This window comes from Equus caballus, chromosome X (genome assembly GCF_041296265.1).
Source record: "Equus caballus isolate H_3958 breed thoroughbred chromosome X, TB-T2T, whole genome shotgun sequence".
In the NCBI taxonomy this organism is placed as follows: Eukaryota; Metazoa; Chordata; class Mammalia; order Perissodactyla; family Equidae; genus Equus; species Equus caballus.
Genome location: NC_091715.1, coordinates 42,011,126 through 42,033,229, shown reverse-complemented (window position 1 = coordinate 42,033,229; position 22,104 = coordinate 42,011,126). Strand labels below are relative to the sequence as shown.

The following is a 22,104-nucleotide window of genomic DNA, read 5'->3' as shown; positions in this document are numbered from 1 at the left end:
TAAAAGAGTTTAACATACACAGCCTGTTCCAGGAAGGAGATAATACCATAAGATAACTATAGTATAATGTAAACTAGGTATGACAGACAGGGAAGAACAGAACAAAGGCCTTTCAATCAGTCCTCCCTATCTCTCATTGGCTTTGCAAGGTGAGGTCAACATTTGCTCATCAAACATTTGCTTTTCCATCTTCATGTAAATTGCCTTCCTCCATGTAAATTGCCTTCCTCCAAAATCTCAAACTAGTACCGCCAATGTCCTCCATTGTCCTTAGCTGAAGATGGTATTTAAGGTAGTGGCTTCCGCCATTTTGGGGAGTTACACAGTTTTCCTGGGCTTCTCCCATGCATACATGTTATTAAACTTTCATTGATTTTTCTCCCATTATTCTGTCTCATGACAATTTAATTCTGACACCAGCCAGAAGGACCTAGAGGGCAGAGGGATAATTCTTCTTCCCCTACACTTTGGTGATGAGGATTGGATAAAACATCACTGGCTAGACGCTGCTCACTCCTGGACTCCTGCAGCTGAGAGATCCTAGACTTCTGATGAGAGCTGGGAGCAGGTAAGAGTTCTTACCACGTCAGTCTCCCGAATCTCTGCCTTCAGTTTTCAGTGGAAGTGAGAGTGGTGAATTTGTTTTTCCTTTGCTAAATTTAGATTAGCAGGGTAAAATATTGGCAAAGCTAGCTTCTTGGACTCAGCAACTCTGGGAAATTTTGTTGGAGTACTCTTGGTTTGTTGACCCTTCTCCTCCCAGAGATGGTCACTATTTTTCCTTGTCTTTGCGTCACTGTCACAAAAAAGGAGAAGCCATAGGGCAAGACACAGGCATCTCTATAAGCCTGTTGTCTGGGCTTGTCCCACAGTAAACTTTGCTGTGAGTTGACATGTGCATGAGGTGAAAGCTGTTGCTAACGGGGATCTTGGAAGCCAAAGAGGCCATGACATTGGTGGGCATGGGTTGGGCACTTAAGAGCCATCAGGGCACTTGCCATCTCAAGAAGACTTCCATGATAGGATAAGTTGGACACAGAATGGGGTAGATGACAGAGGACCCCCGCCAACGTCAAGAAAATTTCCGTGCAATGAAGTACTCTAAAACACATACAACCCCCAACCCTGCAGAACCTCCCTCCTAGGTATTCGTTTGGCTCCAAGAGACTCAAGGCTTACCTAAAGCTGTTAATGTGCATAGAAGATGAAGTTTGTTTTCTTTTGTCTTCTTCTATGTCTTGAGAGCTTGGCTTTGTGACCTTTCTGGTCTTCACCATCAGGAGGATGCACAAACCAGTGTGCATCTTGGCGGCCAGCCACACAGAGACTAGGGTTCCAAGGTGTATGTTCTTTGGCTGTATCAGCTCTCAGGGGAGTTTGTCATCAGGGATCTCAGTCCATTAGGGGCCTTTGGCATCTCAACCTTCATTGTCGGTTAGTGCGTTCTGCATGTGTAATGAAGGCCTTTGCTCTCTTACACTTTTTGGGGAGTGAACATTCTGGATCTTGTGAGGGCTGCCTCCTTTGCACTCTCATTTGGGGACACCTCTTGCCTCCATGGGTAAGCCATAAAAGGCTGATTGGTTTGAGTTGCTATTAGGATCCTACTCGTCAAAGGCCAGACAATGGATCTTTTAAATTGGAAAAACTTCTAAATTGGAAAAATGTTTAGAGAGCTCTCGAATACAGATGCTTTATTGGTACCTATAAAAATAGCAAATTTAAAAGACAATGCAAAGAAATAATGACTAGTCTCAAGAACTTAATAAAATTTGGGGTCTCAGTTTCCTCTCCTGGTCTTACAGATGCTAATGAAAACATTAAGTTAATTAACAAAAGAAGAAAAAGAAGTCCAGGGAAAGTCAAGGGACTGTTCTCTACAGGGTAAAAAAAAAAATTAAGGACTTTTTAGAACATAAGGTATATAAAGCAAATATCGAAAGGGGAAACAGGGGCCGGCCCTGTGGCCAAGTGATTAAGTTTGCGTGCTGTGCTTCGGCAGCCCAGGGTTTCACTGGTTCGGATCCTGGGCACGGACATGGCACTGCTCATCGAGCCATGCTGCTGTGGCATCCCACATAGCACAACCAGAAGGACCTACAACTAGAATATACAACTATTACTGAGGGGCTTTTGGGAGAAGAAGAAGAACAAAACAAAGATTGGCAACAGATGTTAGCTCAGGTGCCAATTACAAAACAAAGGTTGGGGGGGACAAAGGTGAATCAGAAAGGGAAGAGTCTTGAGACTCATCCCAGCAGGACGGAAATCTTAAGATGGTTATTTTTAAAAAATGTGATAAATAAAATGGACATTAATGGGGTTAGGACAAAGGTTTAATACATCACTGCCTAACGTTGGGTGGGCTGAAGGGACCCCTTACTAGTCTCCCCAAGATTAAAGGGCCCCAAACAAGTCTGCTCTATTTAAAAAGCCAGAAGGCAGAAATCAAAAGGAGAAACCTGACCAACAATCGCTTGGTGCAACAGTTAGGATGGTTAATCAAATTAAAGATTAACAAAAGGGCCGTGGTCCCTTGGCTCGACCTCTTGCTGTGGACTCAAAGCCTTCTGAGTAAAATGGGAAGAATAACCAGGAAATGGAGAAGGGAAATGTCCAAGTCTCCCTCATGCAGGAATCCACAAGCGTTGGTACCAAAACCTAGTGTTGGGACCCTGACTCAGGCTGCAACTAGAATGAAAACAAACGTAAAAGTGTAAGGGTTGATAGGATTATAAAGGTTAGAATGTTTGAGCTAATATTATGTGAAGAGGTTTTATCAACTTGGCTTGCGTGTGTTTTGAAAATGGATATTTGTGTGGGAATGCTTCCCTTACCCAATATTATAAGACCGAGACTGGTTGATGATGTCCTAATAGAAGCTATGATTAGAGGTATCAGAGTTGATGGACTTCAGATAAAATTTTGTAGGAAATTGGTATATTTAAATGGGCTCTATATGAAGTGATTACATCTCTTTTGCATGATTGTATTATAGATTGTACTGTAGAGATAGACGTTGTGTCTCACTGGGGAACGTTTCCCTGCCTGATATTGTAAGACAGCACATAAATCTGCCCTTCAGACAGTGTTAATTAAACACACTAAAGGGAAGTCAATAGGGTTCCCTGAGCCCACACAGTATCAGATAAAAACTAGAGGCTAATATCAGGTGCTAGTAAAAAAGATAATAAAAGCCCTCCCTCCAAGGAAAGTTGGTCTAGGGTTAAATTGTGCACTTAGAAAGAGGGGCTTTGTTAAACGTTTTGTGCAGACGTTCTAACGGTGCGATACATTGTCCTGAAGTTTTAGAACATAAAAATCTTTTCATTTGCCTCTTACATTAAAAATCTCCCTGATATAAAGAAACAAATCCAAGAAAAGATAATTCAATGAGCAGATCTGTCTTTTGATATCATTCAGGCTACAACCCAAGTATTTGAGAAACTTAAAGCAACTATCGTTGTCTTACAAAAAGGAAGAGGAAATACTTGAAAATTAAAAAAAAATTCTTAAATGTCATCTCTACAAATACTAGTAAAAAGATTTAGCAGGTGAGCTTAACTCTTACCAATTTCTAAAACAACCTTTGGATACAACTGTTCTTTCATAACTAGTGAACCTCATTTTACTGCACCTGATTCATGATGGTAATTTTAAAACAATAGCTGTGGAATCTCTACGTGTGTGTGTCCATGTTATAAATGTGTGATATTTTACCTCCGGATGGTATAATTTCTAAAAGAACTCTATTTAATTGGCTTAAAGTAAGTACTTATATAAATTATTTCTAAATTTAATAGAAACTAACCCAAATGATTTTCAAGTTAACATGATATAAAATAACCTCTGATAAGTTAAAACGTATTTAAGTTGATTTGTGTGATGACTAAAATGGACATGTTCTCAGAGTTATCAGCATTGGGTAAGATACAGAGATGCAGCCTGCGTTTTCTAGTCAAACAAACTCATGTTTTCTCAATTACAAAATTTGTCGGCAAAAAGAATAAGTTATTTTGTCGAATGTCTCATAAAGTTTTCGTGAGTGATCTAAACATAATTCTTGGGGGCAAATGATTAAGATGTAAGTGAGATAAGAGCTTATAGATAAACTTTTAACGATAATTGTATTTTATGACATGTGTATTTAAAACAACTTCCAAAATCTCTTTGGTAACTTAAAATTGAACTTTTGCTCAGATAAATTAAATGATAGAAAATTGATTGAATATCTAGATCACTTACAAATAAGATAAAATATTAGATAGTAATTACTAAATATGGGTTTATCTACTTTTGGCTTCTTATTACAGAGAAACTAAAAGATGTTTAGGTCAATTAGTAAACACGTCTTGTATTTTATTAAAGGGTTTTACTATGAAGTAGCATGTTTCTAGAAATGATAAAAAGTATTTATAAACTTGCCAAGCCACAAAATGCTAATGTAAAAGACAGTCCATAATTGCTTATGTCATAGTCTTTACTTAAAAGTTAAGGTTTCTAAGGGTTAAAAAATTCTAATGTGTGATTAAAGCTACTAAAAATTAATACGGAAAACATCTTTGTATTCAAGGAAAGTAAGATGTATGTTTTCAGTAAAGAAGGTATAAGAAATAAAGATATTTTTGCCTGTTAAATAGGTTATAGAAGGTTTATGGGGGAAAAAAGTCTGAGAAAAGAGTTTTATACACGGTCAAGCTGGCTCAGACTGAAATGAATTTCATTACATAAATGAGTTTTAATATCAGAAATAAGCTGGTGCAAAATTAGAATTTGGTTTTCTCTCTGTTTAAAGGATAATTTTCTCAAGCCTTTAGTCTGCTCTGGGTAAGGAAATTACAAAAGGTTCCCTTCTTTTTGATTAAGTCTACCTAAAAGACAGAAATTCTATGATTTGTCAAAACAATTTCCCATGCTCAAAAACGCTGATGTCTCTCTATTAAGGGAACTAAATTATTTTTTTTTAACTGTTTAACTCTGTATGTTTGCCTTTAACATCTTCTCTTGTCACTTTAGTTAAATGGATAACTAAGAATTGTTTCATAGGGACCTGTGATATCATGTGGGTAAATGTTATTGATATAAGCATCCTAAAAATTATGTAATATTCCTAAAATTCTGATCTGTCCTGGTTATCAGTCATAATTCTAGTTATTATCTTAAAATGTTATATGTCATAAAAATAACCAAGTTTCTTTATCAATTGCCATTTTTAAGTTTTTTTGTCATTTACAGACTGCTTTGTTTTACTTTGCTTTTGCAAATATGTTTCGTCTTCAGAGAAATTCATGGAAAGGACTCTGACACTGACTAGAGAATGCAGGTTTCTGATAAACTTTCAGATCATAAAACTGAACTGGGTAAGAAATAACTGAACTGCAATGGAGAAACTGATGACTTCATGAAACTGCTAACAGAAGATCAAGATCAAGAGTTGATTACGTGGGACTGAATGAACTGGTGAGGATGATTATAATTTTTTATGAATTTTCACTTAAAATATTGCTGATTTTTTAATGTCTTGTTATTTTCAGATTTAAGAAAACCGTTTTCTCTTTTATCTTAAGCTAAGTATGACTTATAGCAATTTGGTAAATTATAGTTTTGTCAGCAGAATTGAAACGTTGATCTTTTTCTCCCTACCTGATCCCTCCAGAATTTGGAAACTCTTAGAGAGTGAGTATTCTTATTTTCATGGTTATGTAGTTATTTCCACAAGTTCAATAAGAATCCATTCTCCTTATAACAGGACACAATTAGAAACATTGCTTATATTACCAAAGCTTTGATTGGAATGTCATATTTGAGAGAAACGTGCATAGACTTGGATGTGACCAAACAGCTTTGAGGGACAAGGATTTACTTTATGAGACAAATGAAGCCACTTGGAAATATTGGCCTGGTACCTTGCTTACAGGATTCCCAGCAAGCTTACCAGGTGAGCATGGAAGCTCACTTCCCTGGCAGGTGCAAAGAAACTCAGGTTATTTGGGGGACCTCAAGAAGAGAGGAATCCACCCAAATCTAAGGTATTGCAGGCGGGGTCTGATGACAAGCCCTTGGCTTGGCTTTCCTGGCCTTGAGAGGCCTTTAAAATTCAATCTGGGATTCCTTATAAAAAGTTCCAGCAAAGCAGGTTTAAAAGAGCCTATGTGATCAATTGCTTTTCTTGCTGTGCTTATGTAAATAATTGGACCAATGTTATTGAAACTAGACTTATTTTGCAAACAGGTTTGTCTTAATTGGGCTATATTTGGTAAAAATGAGGGTGATTTTAAAGGGAAAAAATTATGTTTCAATAGAAACCTATATTACACATTCTAGTTCTGTTAATTTTCCTTGAGCTTATTGTTTTCTACCTGGATCTTGTAAACTGGACTGGATCCTGAATTCTTCTAGTCTCCTGAAAAAGCTAGCTCCAAATCTGCAAACTAACATTTTCAATGTTTTTCATCATTTCCATTTGGAATCCTTGAGAACTGAAACCGCACTTCTTCCTGAATCCTTGCAAACTGAAGCTTGACAACATAGTAAGCTTAAGAGAGATCACCACGATAGCATGCCTGTTGCTGTGTAAGCCACTCAAGAGATGCCTGAACTTCCGATGGCATCATCAAAGACATTTCAAACTGCAAAAGATGCTTCGACCCTGACGTCTAGAAATCTTGACTGGCTGCCCCATGGGCTCAGAAACTGGTTTATAATTTGCTCCAACCATTAACTTTGTTTTTTTTTGTTTGTTTGTTTCCATAGAAATGCTTCTTATTAAATACCTGCTTGCTTGCTTACACTATATACGCCTAACTTTGGGAGCCCACCCACATCACCACCTTCTAAAATGAATTTAACTAGACTGACCTATCGTCAGGACTAAGAGACTGGTTCAATGAGATGGAACAATCTACCAACTCAGCTTCTGGACTGTGAAACTTCTTAAACTTTCAAAGTGGGGACTGTGGGGGATGGGATTTACCAGCACAAAATGTATCTATTTGGCTTGACTATTTTTGAGAACAAAAGACTCTGGAGGAAAGTTTCACCTTCCCTCAGCTGCCTAAAAGAATTAAAGATAGAAGGCCTGTTTGAGAAAGGAGCAAACACTGTGAGATAACTATAGTATAATATAAGCTAGGTGTGACAGACAGGGAGGAACCTAACAAGGGCCTTTCAATCAAAGTCCTCCCCATCTATCATTGTCTTGGCAAGGCGTGGTCAACATTTGTTTATCAAACATTTGCTTTTCCACCTCCATGTAAGTTGCCTTCCTCCCCTTTGAAGTCCCAAACCACTACCCCCAACATCATCCTTTGTCCTTCGTTGAAGATGGTATTGAAGGTAGTGGCTTCCACCATTTTTGCAAGTTACTCATTTTTCCTGGGTTTCTCCCACGTATACACGTTATTAAATTTGTTTGATTTTCTCCTCTTATTCTGTCTCATGTCAATTTAATTCTTAGCCCAACCAGAAGGACCTAGAGGGTAGAGGAATAGTTCTTCCTCACCTACACATACATATCAGTTAACAAATAGTGACAATTGACATCAATAAAGGAGAGAGAATAGCTGTTTTAGCAATTGTATGTATTGAGGGTGTTTATTTAATCTTCTTGAAATCAGGCTTAGAATTACCATGTATTCTCCGATGTAAAATTTCTATAGACTATTTCTACATAAAATGCACAACCTATTATTAAATTTTCTTAAGTCATATATGTGTATCATTTTAAAGGCTAAATAATAACACAAGTGTTGAACAAAAACAGAAATCACCTGATTCTAAATCCTGCGCCCCTCCCAAACCTCACCCAATCCCACCACACATAGCCTCCTCCTACTGGCTCCCTGAGACAACTACTTTCAACGTTTCTCTACTTCTGTTGGTACTTACCATGATATTTGAAACTCATAGGCTTATACTGATTGTGGCATATTTCAAAAATGGTCACAAATAAAGCTTCTGGTTTCAGCCCCAACATATAGAGAGGGCAGAGATCACCAATCCCATCCTTAAAACAAGAAAACGCTGGAAAAACTGAATCCACCTATATTTTAGACTCCTCACAGAACTGAGCTGGCAGGGCAAACCACCACGTAAACTCTGGCGCAAGAGTGGAATCCAGAGTGTCAAAACCGAGATCTGCCTCCCTGAATCAGAATCCTCTGTAGTCATAATCTGGTAAGAACATTTAAATGGTAAATAAGATGAATTTCTTGAGGCTGAGTGTGGACTAGCAGGAAAGTGAGAATCTGCTCCCCCTACCCACCCCCCGCCCCATACTGCACTCTTAGGGGGCATCCACAACTTCATGGACTTTCACTCCAGGAAACAGATTTTCCTGGTGGAGATCTGAGAAAGATGCCCTTGTTTTTGTGTCTGGGAGAGAGAAAGAGAGTAATCATTGTCAAAATACCGCCAGAGTCTTCCATGACAAAGGAGTACTCTCCAGGGAAAAGGCTTTGCTAGACCCTTATCCTAGGTGGAGGAAAGCTATTGCTCCCGCCCCAGCCCACTCTAGCCCTCCTGTCTCACCTAAGGGAAACAGAAAAGTGAGTAGGGGCCAAGGCTTCCAGGAAATAATGTGGGAATACTGCAGCCAGGGAAAGGATAGAGGTCACGGGGAGAAGGTAATGCCCCTGGAGAAACACTTGTGAAGGTTGCAGCCCAGCGACACAGTCCCTCTAAAAGACTGAGATTTAGTCATGAAGCTGTGGAATTCTCCCCCTCCCCCACGCCTTATCACCACATCAATGGGCTTCTAGAGAAATACCAGTGGGTTATAACTGAAAGCGCTTCAAAAACACAGATTCTCTCTGAGCAGGAGTGCTTTGCGAAGCCCAAATTCAAAAGAGGGGACCGAAATAAGGCCACTAGAGCACTGGAGACCTCTGGCAGTCATACTGCAGCAAACATAAAACACAGCCTAGCCCCTAGCCAGATTAACATAAATATTCACACTAAATGCCTAGTTACATCAGGTCCTAATTACCCAAAAGAAATTTTCTGGCTTTCAACAAAAACATTACAAAGCAGGCCAAAAACTGAGAGAATGGAGAGAAAAGGCAAGCATTAGAACCAATCTCTGATATAACACTCATTTTGGAATTGTCAATCAGGAAATTTAAAATAACTGTGATTAAGATGTTAAGGATTCTAACGGAAAAATAGACAGCACACAAAAGCAGATGGGTAATGTAAGCAGTCTAGGGAAGGACGAACTATTCCTCTACCCTCTAGGTCCTTCTGGCTAGTCTAAGAATTAAATTGACATGAGACAGAATAAGAGGAGAAAATCGAATAAATTTAATAACGTATACGTGGGAGAAACCCAGGAAAAGTGAGTAACTCCCCAAAATAGTGGAAGCCACTACCTTCAATACCATCTTCAACGAAGGACAAAGGAGGACGTTGTGGGTAGTGGTTTGGGACTTCAAAGGGGAGGAAGGCAACGTACATGGAGACGGAAAAGCAAATGTTTGATAAACAAGTGTTGCCCACGCCTCACAAAGACAATGAGAGATGGGGAGGACTTAGATTGAAAGGTCCTTGTTAGGTTCCTCCCTGTCTGTCACACCTAGTTTATAGTATACTATAGTTCTCTTACGTTATTAGCTCCTTCCTGGAACAGGCCTTCTATCTTAAATTCTTTTAGGCAGTGAGGGAGAAGGTGACAGTTTCTTTCAGAGTCTTTTGTTCTTAAAATAAGCCAAAGAGACACATTTTGGGGTGCCAAATTCTGATCCCCCACAGCAGAGACATGGAAATTCTGAGAAAGGATTAAAAGGAAATGCTAGAAAATAAAAGCACAGTAACAGAAGTGAGGGGCTCATTAGTAGATTCTTCATGACCCAGGAAAGAATCAGTGAACTTGAAGCTAGGTCATAGGTCAATAAAACTTTTCTAACAGAAGTGCAAAGAGGATAAAATCAGGAAAAGCATGTAACTTAACATCCCGCCATGTGAAATTGGAAAAAGTTTGATGCGTTAATCCAAATACCAAAAAAGGACAGAAGGTAGAAATAACAGAGAAGAATGAATATTGGAAAGAATATGGGTCAAGAACTCCCAAAAGAAATTATAGATAGCAAATCACAGATTCAGGAATCATAGTAAATACCAGCAGTATATATACTAAATACACACACACACACACACACACACACACACACACGCGCGCATGCACATCTAGACATGTTATATTCAAACTGCATAAAACTAAAAACTAATAAAAATGTTGAAAGAATAAGCTGGAGGAGGAAAACACTTTACCTATTGAGGAATATGGACAAGGAGTACAGCCGACTTCTCATCAGGACCCATGCAAAGAAGAAGAGAGAAGAGTGAAATATTTCAAGTGTTGATTGAAAAGAAAAACCACCCACCTGTAATTCTATTTCCAGAAAGTTGTCATTCAAAAGTGAACACGGAATAAAGACTTTCTCAGACAAGTAAAAGTTAAGCAAGGTAATCTCCAGGAAACCTGCCTTCCCAGAAATGATAAGTGACGTTCTTCAGGCAGAAGGAAAATCATATAGGTCAGGAACTTGGGTCTACCTGAAGAAAGGAAGGGGGTCAACGAAGTATTAAATGGATGTAAATAACATCTTCTATGTTTCTTATTCTTGTGTCATCTAAAACATAACTGTTTTCTAAAAGATAATAGTGACCACATAGTGGGTGATTATAGCATGTAGATAAGCGAAATGATGGACAGAAGCGTCCCAAGCAACGGGAGGGAGGAACTGGGAATGCTCTTTTATAAGGTACCCGTACTACACACAAAGCCGTACAGTGTTATTTGAAGGTGGCCTTAGATTAGTAAAAGTGTATATTGTAAACTCCATGGCAACCACTAAGAACAATTTAAAAAGAATTAAAAGTGATATGCTAAGCGAGGGAATAATGGAGTCATATGAAAAGCTCAATTAAAACCAGAGAAGGCAGAAAAAGAGGGGCAAAAAGAACCAAATCCTACACCTAACGTCATACTCAATGATGAAAGGTTGAAAGCTTTTCCCCTAAGATCAGAAATAAGACAAGGGTGAGCCAGGCCTGATGGCCTAGGTGTGTGTTAAGGTTCGGCGCTCACTGTTTTGGTGCCCTGGGTTCACTTCCCAGTCATAGAACCACACCACTCATCTGTTAGTGGCCATGTTGTGGTGGTGGCTCACATAGAAGACCTGGAAAGACTTACAACTAGGATATACAACCATGTCCTGGGGCTTTGGGGAGGGGAAAAAAAAAGAGGAAGATTGGCAACAGATGTTAGCTCAGGGTGAATCTTCAAAAAAAAACTCTGTCGTGTTTCTATACACTAACAATGAATTTTCTGAAAAAGAAATAAGAAATTGATCCCATTTACAATAGCATCAAAAGCAATAAAATAGTTAGCAATAAATTTAACTAAGGAGGTAAAAGGTCTCTACTCTGAAAACTAGAAGACATTGATGAAAAAATCAAAGAGGACACAGTAAATGAAAGAGTACCTTGTGTTCCTGCATTGGAAGAATTAACATTGTTAAAACATCAATACTACCAAAAACCATCTATAGGTTCAGTCACTTCCTATCAAGATTCCAAAGGCATATTTTATGGAAGTAGGAAAAACATTCCTAAAATTTATATGGAACCACAAAAGACCTCCAGTAGGCACAGAAAACCTGAGAAAGAGGAACAAAGTGGAAGCCACACACTTCCTAATTTCAATCTGTACTATAAAGTTATAGTCATCAAAGCAGTATGGCAGGGGCATAAAAATGGACACATACACCAATGAAATGGAATCAAGAGCCCAGAAATAAACCCAAGTATATTACACTCAATGAATATTTGACAGTGGAGCCAAAATACTCAGTGGAGAAAAGACAGTCTCTTCAATAAACAGTGCTAGGATAATTGGATATCCACATGTGAAAGAGTGAAACTGGACCCATACCTTCAACCACTCGCAAAAATTAACTCGAAATGGATTAAAGATTTAAATGTAAGACATTAAACTCCTAGAAGAAAATATAAGGATAAAGCTCCTTGACATGGGGCTTGGTACTGAGTTTTTGGATATGTCACCTAAAACACAAGCAACAAAATCAAAAATAAATTGGACTACATCAAACTAAACAGCATCTGAACGACAAAACACACCATAAACAAAGTGAAAAGAAAACCTACAGAAAGGGAAAAATTATTTGTAAACCATATGTCTGGTAAGGGGTGAATATCCAAAATAGATTAAGAATTCATTCAACTCAACAGCAAAAAACAAATAATCCAATTACAAAATGGCAAAGGACCTGAATAGACATTTCTCCAAAGAAGATATATGAAAGGCCAACAGGTATATGAAGGAAGCTCAACATCGCTAGTCATTAGGGAAATGCAAATTGAGGCCACAATGAGATATCACCTCACCCCTACTAGAATGGCCATCATCCAAAAGACAAGAGATAACAAATGCTGGTCTGGATGTGAGAAAAGGGAACCCTTGCGCACTCTTGGTGGGAATGTAAATTGGCACAGCCACTATTGAAAACAATTCGGAGGATCCTCAAAAAATTAAAAATAGAACTACCATGTGATCCAATGATTCCACTTCCGGGACTATATCCAAAGGAAACGAAAACACTAACTCGAAAAGATACTGCACCCCCATGGTCGTAGCAGCATTATGTACGATAGGAAAGACATGGAGACAGCTTAGGTGTCCGTCAATGAACGAATGGATAAAGAAGTTGTAAAACCTATATATATATATATATATATGTATGTATGTATATATTCACACTCACAATGGAATATTATTCAGCAATTAAAAAAATGAGGAAATTCTACCACTTGTGACAACATGGAGGGACCCTGAAGGTATTATGTTAAGTGAAATAAGTCAGATAGAGAAAGAAAAATACTATATGTCTCACTTGTATGTGAAATCTTAAAGAAACAAAAACTCATAGACAAAGAGATCAGGCGTGTGGTGAGCAGAGGCAGAGGGTGCGGGAGTGGGAATTGGAGGAAGGTGGTCAAAAGGTACAAACTTCCAGTTGTAAGATAAATAAGTACTAGAGGTATTATGTACAACATGATGACTATAGTTACCACTGGCGTATGATAGATATGAAAGTTGTTAAGAGAGTAAATCCTAAGTGTTCTCATTACAAGAGAAAAAAAGAGTTTTCCATTTCTTTTTACTGTATCTCTAAGAGATGATGGATAATAACTAAACTTATTTTGGTAACCAGCTCACAATATATGTAAGTTAAACCTTTAAGCTTTACACCTGAAACTCAGACAGTGATGTATGTCAATTATATCTCAATAAAACTGAAAAAATAATAATTTCCATGGAGAAAAGTGATCCAAACATGTGCTATCTACAAGAGACATACTTTTGATTCAAAGATACAAATAGCTTAAAAGAAAAAGGATGGAAAAACATGCATCATGCAAGCAGCAGTCATAAAAAGCTCTGGTGGCTATACTAATGGCAGAAAGTTAGGCTTTCAAAAGCTAAAAATATTACTAGAAATAAAGGGTAATGTTTTATAATGAAAAAAGTTCAATCATAAGGAAGTTATAACATTTATCCACCTAAAAACAAAGCTCCAGAATATGTGAAGCAAAGGCGTACAGAATTGAGGGAAGAAATAGAAGAGTCAACAATAAAAACTGGAGACTTCAGTAGTATACATGCAATAATGATGCAACAGCCATGCATAAGATCAATGAGGAAATAGAAGGTTTGAACAAAACTATACGCAAATTAGATCTAACAGATATCTATCACTCTAACCAAAAACGTTAGAATACACATACTTCTTGAGCATACATAGAAAAATTCCAGAATACACCATAAGTTAGAGCTTTGGTAAATTTTAAAAAGATTGAAATCATGCAAGGTATGTTATCTGATCACGGTGGAGGAAAAATGGAAATTAATAACAGCAGGAAATTTTGGAAATCTGCAAATATATGGAAATTAAACAACCCCCTAACAAGTAGCTTATGAGTCAAAGAAAAATTCAGAACAGAAAATAGAAAATACTTTGAGATGAGTGAAAATGAAGACACTATATACCAAAAGTTATGGGATGCAGTTAAATAAGTGCTTAGTGGGAAGTTTATAGCTTTAAAAGCTTATATTGAAAGAAAGATGTCAAATAAAAAACCTAACTTTCCACCTTAAAATAATGAAAAGAAGAAGAGGAAACCAAACCTAAAGCAAGCAGACAAAGGACATAATAAGGGTTATGGAGGAACTTAATGAAATAGAGAACAGAAAAACAATGGAGAATACAAATAAAACCAAAATAAGTTTCATTGCAAAGATAGACAAAACAGACAAACTTTAGTCAGACTGACGAATAATAAGAGAAAGATGATACAGATTACTAAAATCAGATTAAACGAGGAGATATTACTCCTGACCTTACAGAAATAAACAGAATTATAAGGAAATAATACGCCAACAAATTACATAACTTAAATGAAGTGAACAAATTGCTAGAAAGACACAAACTACCAAAACTGACTCAAGAAGAAACAGAAAATTTAAATACACTTATAACGAGTAAATGTATCAATTTAGTAATAAAAAAAATTTCCCACAAAGGGAAGTCCCTGTCCAGATGGCTTCACTGGACAAGTATACCAAACACATAAAGAAGAAAGAAGCAATTATTCACAAACTCTTCCATGATATAGGAGAGTGTGAAACACATCTTAACTCATAATATGAGGGCAGTATTTCCCTAACAGTAAAAGCAAAGTTATCACAATTTTAAAAACATAGACAAATTTTAATATAGATGGAAAAAAATCTGTCCTTGAGTAGGTGGTGGTTATTTTGACGTTCATTTCATCATTATCCATTATATCCTACACATCATCTTTTATATATTTTTCTGTCCATGCATTATATTTCCCAATGAAAAGTTACGCATAGCTCTTATGGTGCTACGATGAGGTGATCACAGGGAGGTACTGGGAACAGAAGAGAAGATCTAACTCAGATGGTAGACAGGAGGGGACGAGATGGTCAGGAAAGCCTTCCCAGATGAAAATGTCATTTCCTACTGAAAATACCTGCTGGCCCTCCCCTGCCCTTGGGATACAGCCTCTTGAGAACAGCATACGTGGCCATGCACGATCTGTCCCTGGTGCCCTCTAAAGCATTAAGTCTCACCACTCCCGCTCTGTCCTCTCCCCTCCAGCCATACTGAACAACTTGATGCTTGGAGCTTCTCCAACAAACTTGGCTTTTGTTAGCTCCCAGGTCTTTAGTCACATGGCTCCTTCAGCTGGAACTGATTTTCCTCCCTGATCTGGCTAATTCCACTTCATCCTCCACCAGAAAATAGGCTTTACGAGGGTGCTATTTGTATCCGTTTTGTTAAGACTGCATTGCCAGCCCTTAGAATAGGGCTTGGTACAGAGTAAGCGCTCACTAAATATTTGATGGATGAAGTGGAATTCATGAGTCCATCCCTTAGAATTTAGCTCAAACACTTCATTTTCCGGAAAGTCTCCCCTGATCTTCCCTAGGACAAGTTTCAAGCCCCTCCTCTGGGCTTCCATCGGGCCCAGTGCTTCCGTCTACCACAGCATCTATCACATAATACCGTCCTTGCCTGTATGCCTCTCTAGACTAAGCTCCCGTGGGGCACAGATTAGAATGCTTTTATTCTTGTCAGCACTCTCCAGTTCCCTGGCAAATGTGACAGTCCCCGGAATGGTGTGGGCCATCAGGAAATGTTAGTTGAATATATGGAAAGGAGGCAGACATAAAATGCTGAACCTTGAAGGATGTGTAGCAAGCAGCAAGACAGCTGCTACGAGAGCCTGGTGTACTCAGGAAAGTGCAAGTATTTCAGCGCTGTTGTCTCCCTTACAAAGCTGTGAGCTTTTTGAGGACAAGGACATCAATGGCAAGGGTAATGCCTTGTATCTCAGAACTCATTCAACCAATTTTTTTTGAGCATCTGCTGTGTGCCAGGGCTTATTCTACGTATCTAGGATGCACTGGTTAGCACAAAAGACAGAGTCTCTGCCTTCATGGGACTTATTTTAATATGGGAGACAGACAGTAACAAAGGAACAAAGAAATGTAAGCCAGCAGTACCCTGTGAAGAAAAAGTAGATCTGGCAAGACGGTAGAAAATTATGGGAATGCTATTTCAGGTAAGGTGATTCATATCTCCAAAACCTAGCACAGTGCCTTGCATACAGTAGGCACTCAATGTATGTTGAGTGGGTGATTTAATACTAAAAGATAGATACGGCGCAAGAGATAAAGCCCGGAAAAAGGAAGACTATCCCAAAATGTTAAAATAGAACACAGGAAAGAGGGTACATTTCACATACCAAGTGAGATTAGGTTTCCATAATTCTCCAGCGTCACATCCCTGTGGAGAGTCCTCTGGGAAGAGTCAAATTGAGTCCATTCCTTCTCTTTGAGAAAGCAAGACAGAGAAAGGAAGGAAGATAGATAACATTAAGAGGTTGCTTCTCAAGATGTGATGTAGAGGAAAAGCCAAGGGTTTGGCTGCACAAACTTCTACTGAAAGCTCAGAAAGACCAAAAGTTCAGAGTATTCAGTCCCACAAAAGCCCTTTCAAGAGACTAAAAGGGTGTCTTGCAGATTTTTCTTAACTACGCTGGAGGGCCTCTGGGAAGCTCAAGGTTGCTGTCCCTAGGTCATCCCAGCAGGACCCCCACGAAGAAGGGATTGCCTTGAACCAATGTATGGGTGGGGCTTTTGTGTAAAAGAGTGAATGCCAGTGAAATTCACACAAGCCCCACGGGGTTCTGGAGAAACTTCCATCAGCAGGAACACGGAAAGCTTGGACTCAAAGGGAAAGAGAAGGTACAAAATGGAAGAGGCTGTTGGACCTCTAATATTCTACTGGCAGAGAGCAGGCAGATAAGGACTACTCCGCTGCAAACACCTGCGACCTTTCATGAAAAAGAAAGGGTGGCTCAGAGGGCGGAACTAAGGGTCTGGAGGGCAGAACCCAGAGCTACCAAGGATTATTCCAGGCTTTAAAACTTCATCAGAGAGTTCTGTCTGGTGTTTTCCCGGCTGGATTTCCAAAGTGCTCTGGGACTCGAACTGCATTCTGCCTTCCATTTCGCTCCATATTAAACTAGAATGTTTATAGCTGTTATCCTCTGCCCGTCCCACCACAGTGTGTTGGGGGAACACAGCTTGTCACTGTAGCGTCACTGGTACCCAGTGGGAGAAAGATTGTGCCCCAGGAGTTGTACTACACGGATTATACCCAGGAACGTCATCCATACCTGATTTAGATGGTTGAGGCGATGCGATTCCGATGAGCTTTTGGAATTGAGCTGATGCCATAATACCATGAGACATTTGGAGACTGTCGAATGTGGTGAATGAGTTTTGTGTGTGGGACAGATTGGACCACCGGGAGCCACAGGGCAGACTAGTAGGCAGAATTCTAAGATGACCACTAATGACCCTTGCCCTTGCATAATCCTCTCCCACTGAGTGTGAGAGGAGCCCGTAAATTTGATGCGACATCACTCGTGTGATTATGTTACATTAAAAGGGAAAAGAGATTTTGCAGATGTATTAAGGTCCCATATCAGTGGACCTTCAAATAAGGAGGTTATCTTGGGTGGGCCAGGCCTAAGAAGGTGAGCCCTTAAAACGGCCTAGGCCTCTTCTGAGAGACTCAAGCATGAGAGGATGTACAGCATGGTCCATGTGGTAAGGAACTATGGGTGGCCTCTAGGAGCTCAGAGTGGGACTGAATTCTGCCAATAACTTCAGTGGGCTTGGAAGTGGATTCTTCCTCAGTGCCTACACAAAGAAACACAGCCTGGCAAACACATGATTTCACCTGGTGAAACACTGAGCAGAGAACAAAGTCATGCCACTATGAAAATTAGTAAAGGGAAACCTCATCTAAAGTGGAGTCAGGAAGCCAAACAGAAAATGACTACCCCAGAAACTCAGCCTGTGAGAAACCATCACCACCCTGAACTCTTGCTTTTCTCCAATGGACTTTGGTTTAAAATAACCGCACCCAAGTTCCTCCTTTGTCTGTATGAAATAACATTCCTCTGCCTTGTGTGTTGGATTTCCCTGTGGTCGACTGTAGCACGCACGTCCAAAATCGCAATTCTTTGGTTATTCCTGAATAAATTTGTTTTGCTGGTAAAATGACTGGCTGTTTTATTTTTAAGGTTGACATAAATGGTGTCATGAGGTGGGATCCAAAGGAGGTGACCCCTCGAGAGACGATGCGCCCTGGAGCCAAGCAAGGTACTCACACCGAGGCCCTTGAATTCATTGTTTCCAGGAGTCGCTGCCTGCTTTCAGGTTGGTGAGTCCCCTCTTGGATTTCGGGCTCCACGCCCCTGGGGATCTGAGCCTCTGACTTTATTTGGGATCCGGAGAGGCTTTGTCCTCTCGAGGGAGGGACTTTGTCCGTTCGGTTCGAGGCTCTGTCCTTGGGCTCAAGGCATTATCCTTGGTGAGCATTCAATTGTTTTCTGAAGGCAGCACAGCTCCTTTTGGGGCTCGGGCTTGCTGAAAATCCAGGTGTTTTTCTTTGGTTTCCAGATTCCTTTTGGAATCAGGGATGAGAATCCGACAACTGTCTTTTGTTTTTAGATGCTTTTGGGGATGAGGGCTAGGACCTTAGCAACTTCCTCGGGTTTTCAGAGGAAATTTCAGAAATGGGACCCCGATCACCTAAATGTTCGGAGGGAAACCCTCCTTCAGGGACCCCAGCTGAGTTTATACTTGAGAACTTTGGGCCCCCTGCATGCACGTTTCTAACTAAATGGGCCAAACTGACCAAGAGTAGTTTGGAATTACAGTGGCCATTATGGGGAACTTTAGATCTCCCTAAACTCATTTTTCTTAAAAAACAAATTGGAAGACCGCAGCTCTAAAATTAAGCAGAACAAGTGATACGTTGATTTTAATTGGTACCTGGAGGCTTCCAAGTGTGCACAGAGCTCTAAAATTGTCTCACTGCAAGATACTGTATCTAAACTAGCCAAAACAGCTGAAAAACTGAGGGAGAATAAAACGGCTTCTGAGGCCTCTCCTTCCCTTCCCCCTGGTTTCTTTGTCTTATGCTCAGGCCCTACCTCCAATCCCATCTGCCTCCTTTGCTTCTGCACCACCTCTGGTGCTGAAACTCTGGCCATGTGAGTGAGTAACCTTAACTTCATCCGTCTGCCAGAAACACAATTTGCACCCAACTGTGCCTTTGAACTTTGTACCTGAGACATGGCTGAAATGTTTAAAACGAAAGCTATAAGGTCTCTGTGTCTGTCTACATGTCATGTATGTCTAGGCACATATGTGATTTTTTTTTAACCTCTGGGTGGTATTGCTAAGATTGATTTGTAAAAGAGCCCTATTGAATTGGCTTGAAATTAAGCGCTTATAAAGTAAGTATGCATAACCTCAGAAATATAACAGAAACTTACCCAAATGTTTTCCAGTTTACACGATTGAGGATTAATCTTTAGTAAATAAAAGCTAGCTTAAGGTTCTTGGTTTAATTGAAACAGGCATGTCCTTTAGAGTTATCAGTGCTGAATATAATGCAGACATACAACTGTCATTCTACCTGGGTTTATTAAGCTCATTTTATCTCTGTTACAAAATCTGTCAGCAAGAAAGTAACTGAAGAGGATGGTTGGCTATTTAATGTCAAATCAGAGCATGATTGTTAAAAGCAATTAATTTAAATGAATTTAAATAAGATCAAAGTTTATACTAAGTTAAACTAAATAAGGGATGGTCATTGGATATCTAAATCATCTCAAACTAAGATGAATGTCAATCTCTTAACATAGGTTAGTCTTCTCTTGGCTTCTTATTGCACAGAAGCTAAAGATATTTGAATCTTTAGCGAACACATTTTATACTACACTGAGAAATTTTCTATGAAAAAGGACGTTTCTAGAAATTCGTAAAAGATATTTCTAAGTTCACAAAGCTGAAAAATGCTAAAATAGTTCAAAATTGCTTACTTCTTTGTTTTTCACTGAGAATTAAGGATTCTAAGGGTGAAGAATTATAATCAATACACGTACTAATAAGGGAAACATCTCTGTATGTAAAGAAAGTAAGATGTGTGTTTTGATAAAAGAGGGTATAAGGAATGGAAATGCATTTTGTTGAGGGAAAAGAAAGTAATTTTGCCCTAAAGAGAGGCTGGTTGTTTTGGAAAGGGGAAGAGGGAAACACAGGACAAAATCTGCATGTGAAAAGAGAGTGTCGAAGGTTTGTGGAAAGGAATCTGGGGAAGGGAATTTTAAGGTGTGGTCAAGCTGGCGAAGATTAAAGTGAATGTATTCAAGTGAGTTTTAATACCAAAATAAGCTGATGCCAAATTAAAATTTGGCTTTATTTTCTGTTGAAAGGACAAGGTATTCCTGGGCTCTTGGTCTGTTTTTGATAATGGATTGTGAAAGCTTCTTTATTTTTAAGTAATATGCCTAGAAAACAGAGATTTTGTGTTTTATCAAGAAGGTTCCTGTGTTGTTCCTATCAGGTCTTTAATTACTTAGGAAAACTGAGTCTTCTTAGCATTAAAGGAGTTAAGTTTTGCTTACAACCATGGAACCTTTTTGTATTTGCCTTTGAAACCTCTTACTTTTACTTTGGTCGAATCGAGGCTTAAGTATTATTTCATAATGATCAGGGATCCTATTTGGTCAAGTATCCAAACCTTTGGATATTTTTGAAAAGCTTCCCCAAATATTCAAATTCTAAGTGAAGTCTTTTTGACCTGGATGTAACTTTGGAATTTTTCAGAGGGCACCTAGGACACCTCAAAAGATTCTTTCCTTCTCCTTATAAAAGGAGAGACATTATACTAATTAGGCTTACTTGGTATGTCAAATTACATGAGAAGTGTGTTCGAATAAGCAATAATAAACCTTTTTAGGTTATATTGTATGGGCGAATGTTACTAAAAAGTGTTCTAGAACTTGCATAAAATACATGAAAATCTGATATGTCCTAAGCTAACGTGATTACCTATAATTGTAGTTGGTATCGAAAATGTATGCCACAAAAGTACTCAAATTTACTTGTCAGTTGCATTTACCCATTGCCTATTGTTTTAAGCCTTTTGTTAGTAACAGACACTTATTGTTTTACTCTGATGCTTTTACAAATACGTTTCATTTTCAAAGAGATTCATGGAAAAGACTTTGATAGTACTCTGGAACACAGGTTTTAATAACTTTAAGATCATAACACTGAACTGGGTGGAAATTTCTGGAACTTGGCTGGAGGACTGATTGCTCTGATGTTTTGTTTCCCAAATGTAAGAGACCCCCTTTTCTCCTCTCCTTCAGGCTATCTACAACTTAACAGTAATTTGCTAAAGTGTATCTCTGCAAAAGGGGTTGAAACATTTCTCTTTTTCTCTCTACCTGATCCTCCCAGAATTTGGAAACTATGAAGTATTCTTTTCATGACACTGTATGTATTTGCATGGGTTCCCTGAAGGTCTGTTCTTCTTGTAACAGGGCATAATTGGAAATACCGGCTACATTAGCAAGGCTTTGACTAGAAGGTCATATTCAAATAAGATGTACATAGATTCAGAAATGACTAGACACCTTTAAGGAACTGCTTGGAAAAATTGGCCTGGTACCTTGCTTATAAGGTTTCAGTAAAGCAACCCCCCCCAAAAAAGAGCTTATATGGTTGATCACTATTTTTGCTGTATTTATCATAAATAATAAATGATTTATTATGAAAATAATGATTTTCTGACGCTTACAACCTTGGACAACTATAGACTTTGAATAAGAGATGCCTTGGAGTTCTCCCTCCTAACCTTCCCTGTTACTCAAACGTGGCTTAAATGGTTTCCAACCACTATGCATTTTCCCTCCAACGGGGGGCGTGACAACCAGAAGGGGTCCTTCCTGGCACTGAGGAACAAAACCACTATGCACAGAGAACCTGACTCTTGATCAGCAATGCTTTCAGAGAAAGATCTTGATCAAAAGGGGAAATGTGAAAAATAATAAAGAGAATCCTCATTCAAAATGGAGTCAGGGAGTCAGAAGTTGGAGCTCCCAGGCAGTACCAATGGAGGTCAA

General features: G+C 39.0%; 1 long non-coding RNA gene across 1 annotated transcript; it reads left to right on the top strand.

The window, feature by feature from the left end:
* Window positions 1–2,654: 2,654 nt before the first annotated feature.
* LOC138921992 (uncharacterized) lies at window positions 2,655–21,679 on the top strand. The gene is made up of 3 exons (XR_011435063.1): window positions 2,655–3,554; window positions 5,281–5,460; window positions 18,205–21,679. It is a non-coding gene; the product is annotated as an uncharacterized lncRNA (long non-coding RNA).
* The last annotated feature ends 425 nt before the right edge of the window (window positions 21,680–22,104 follow it).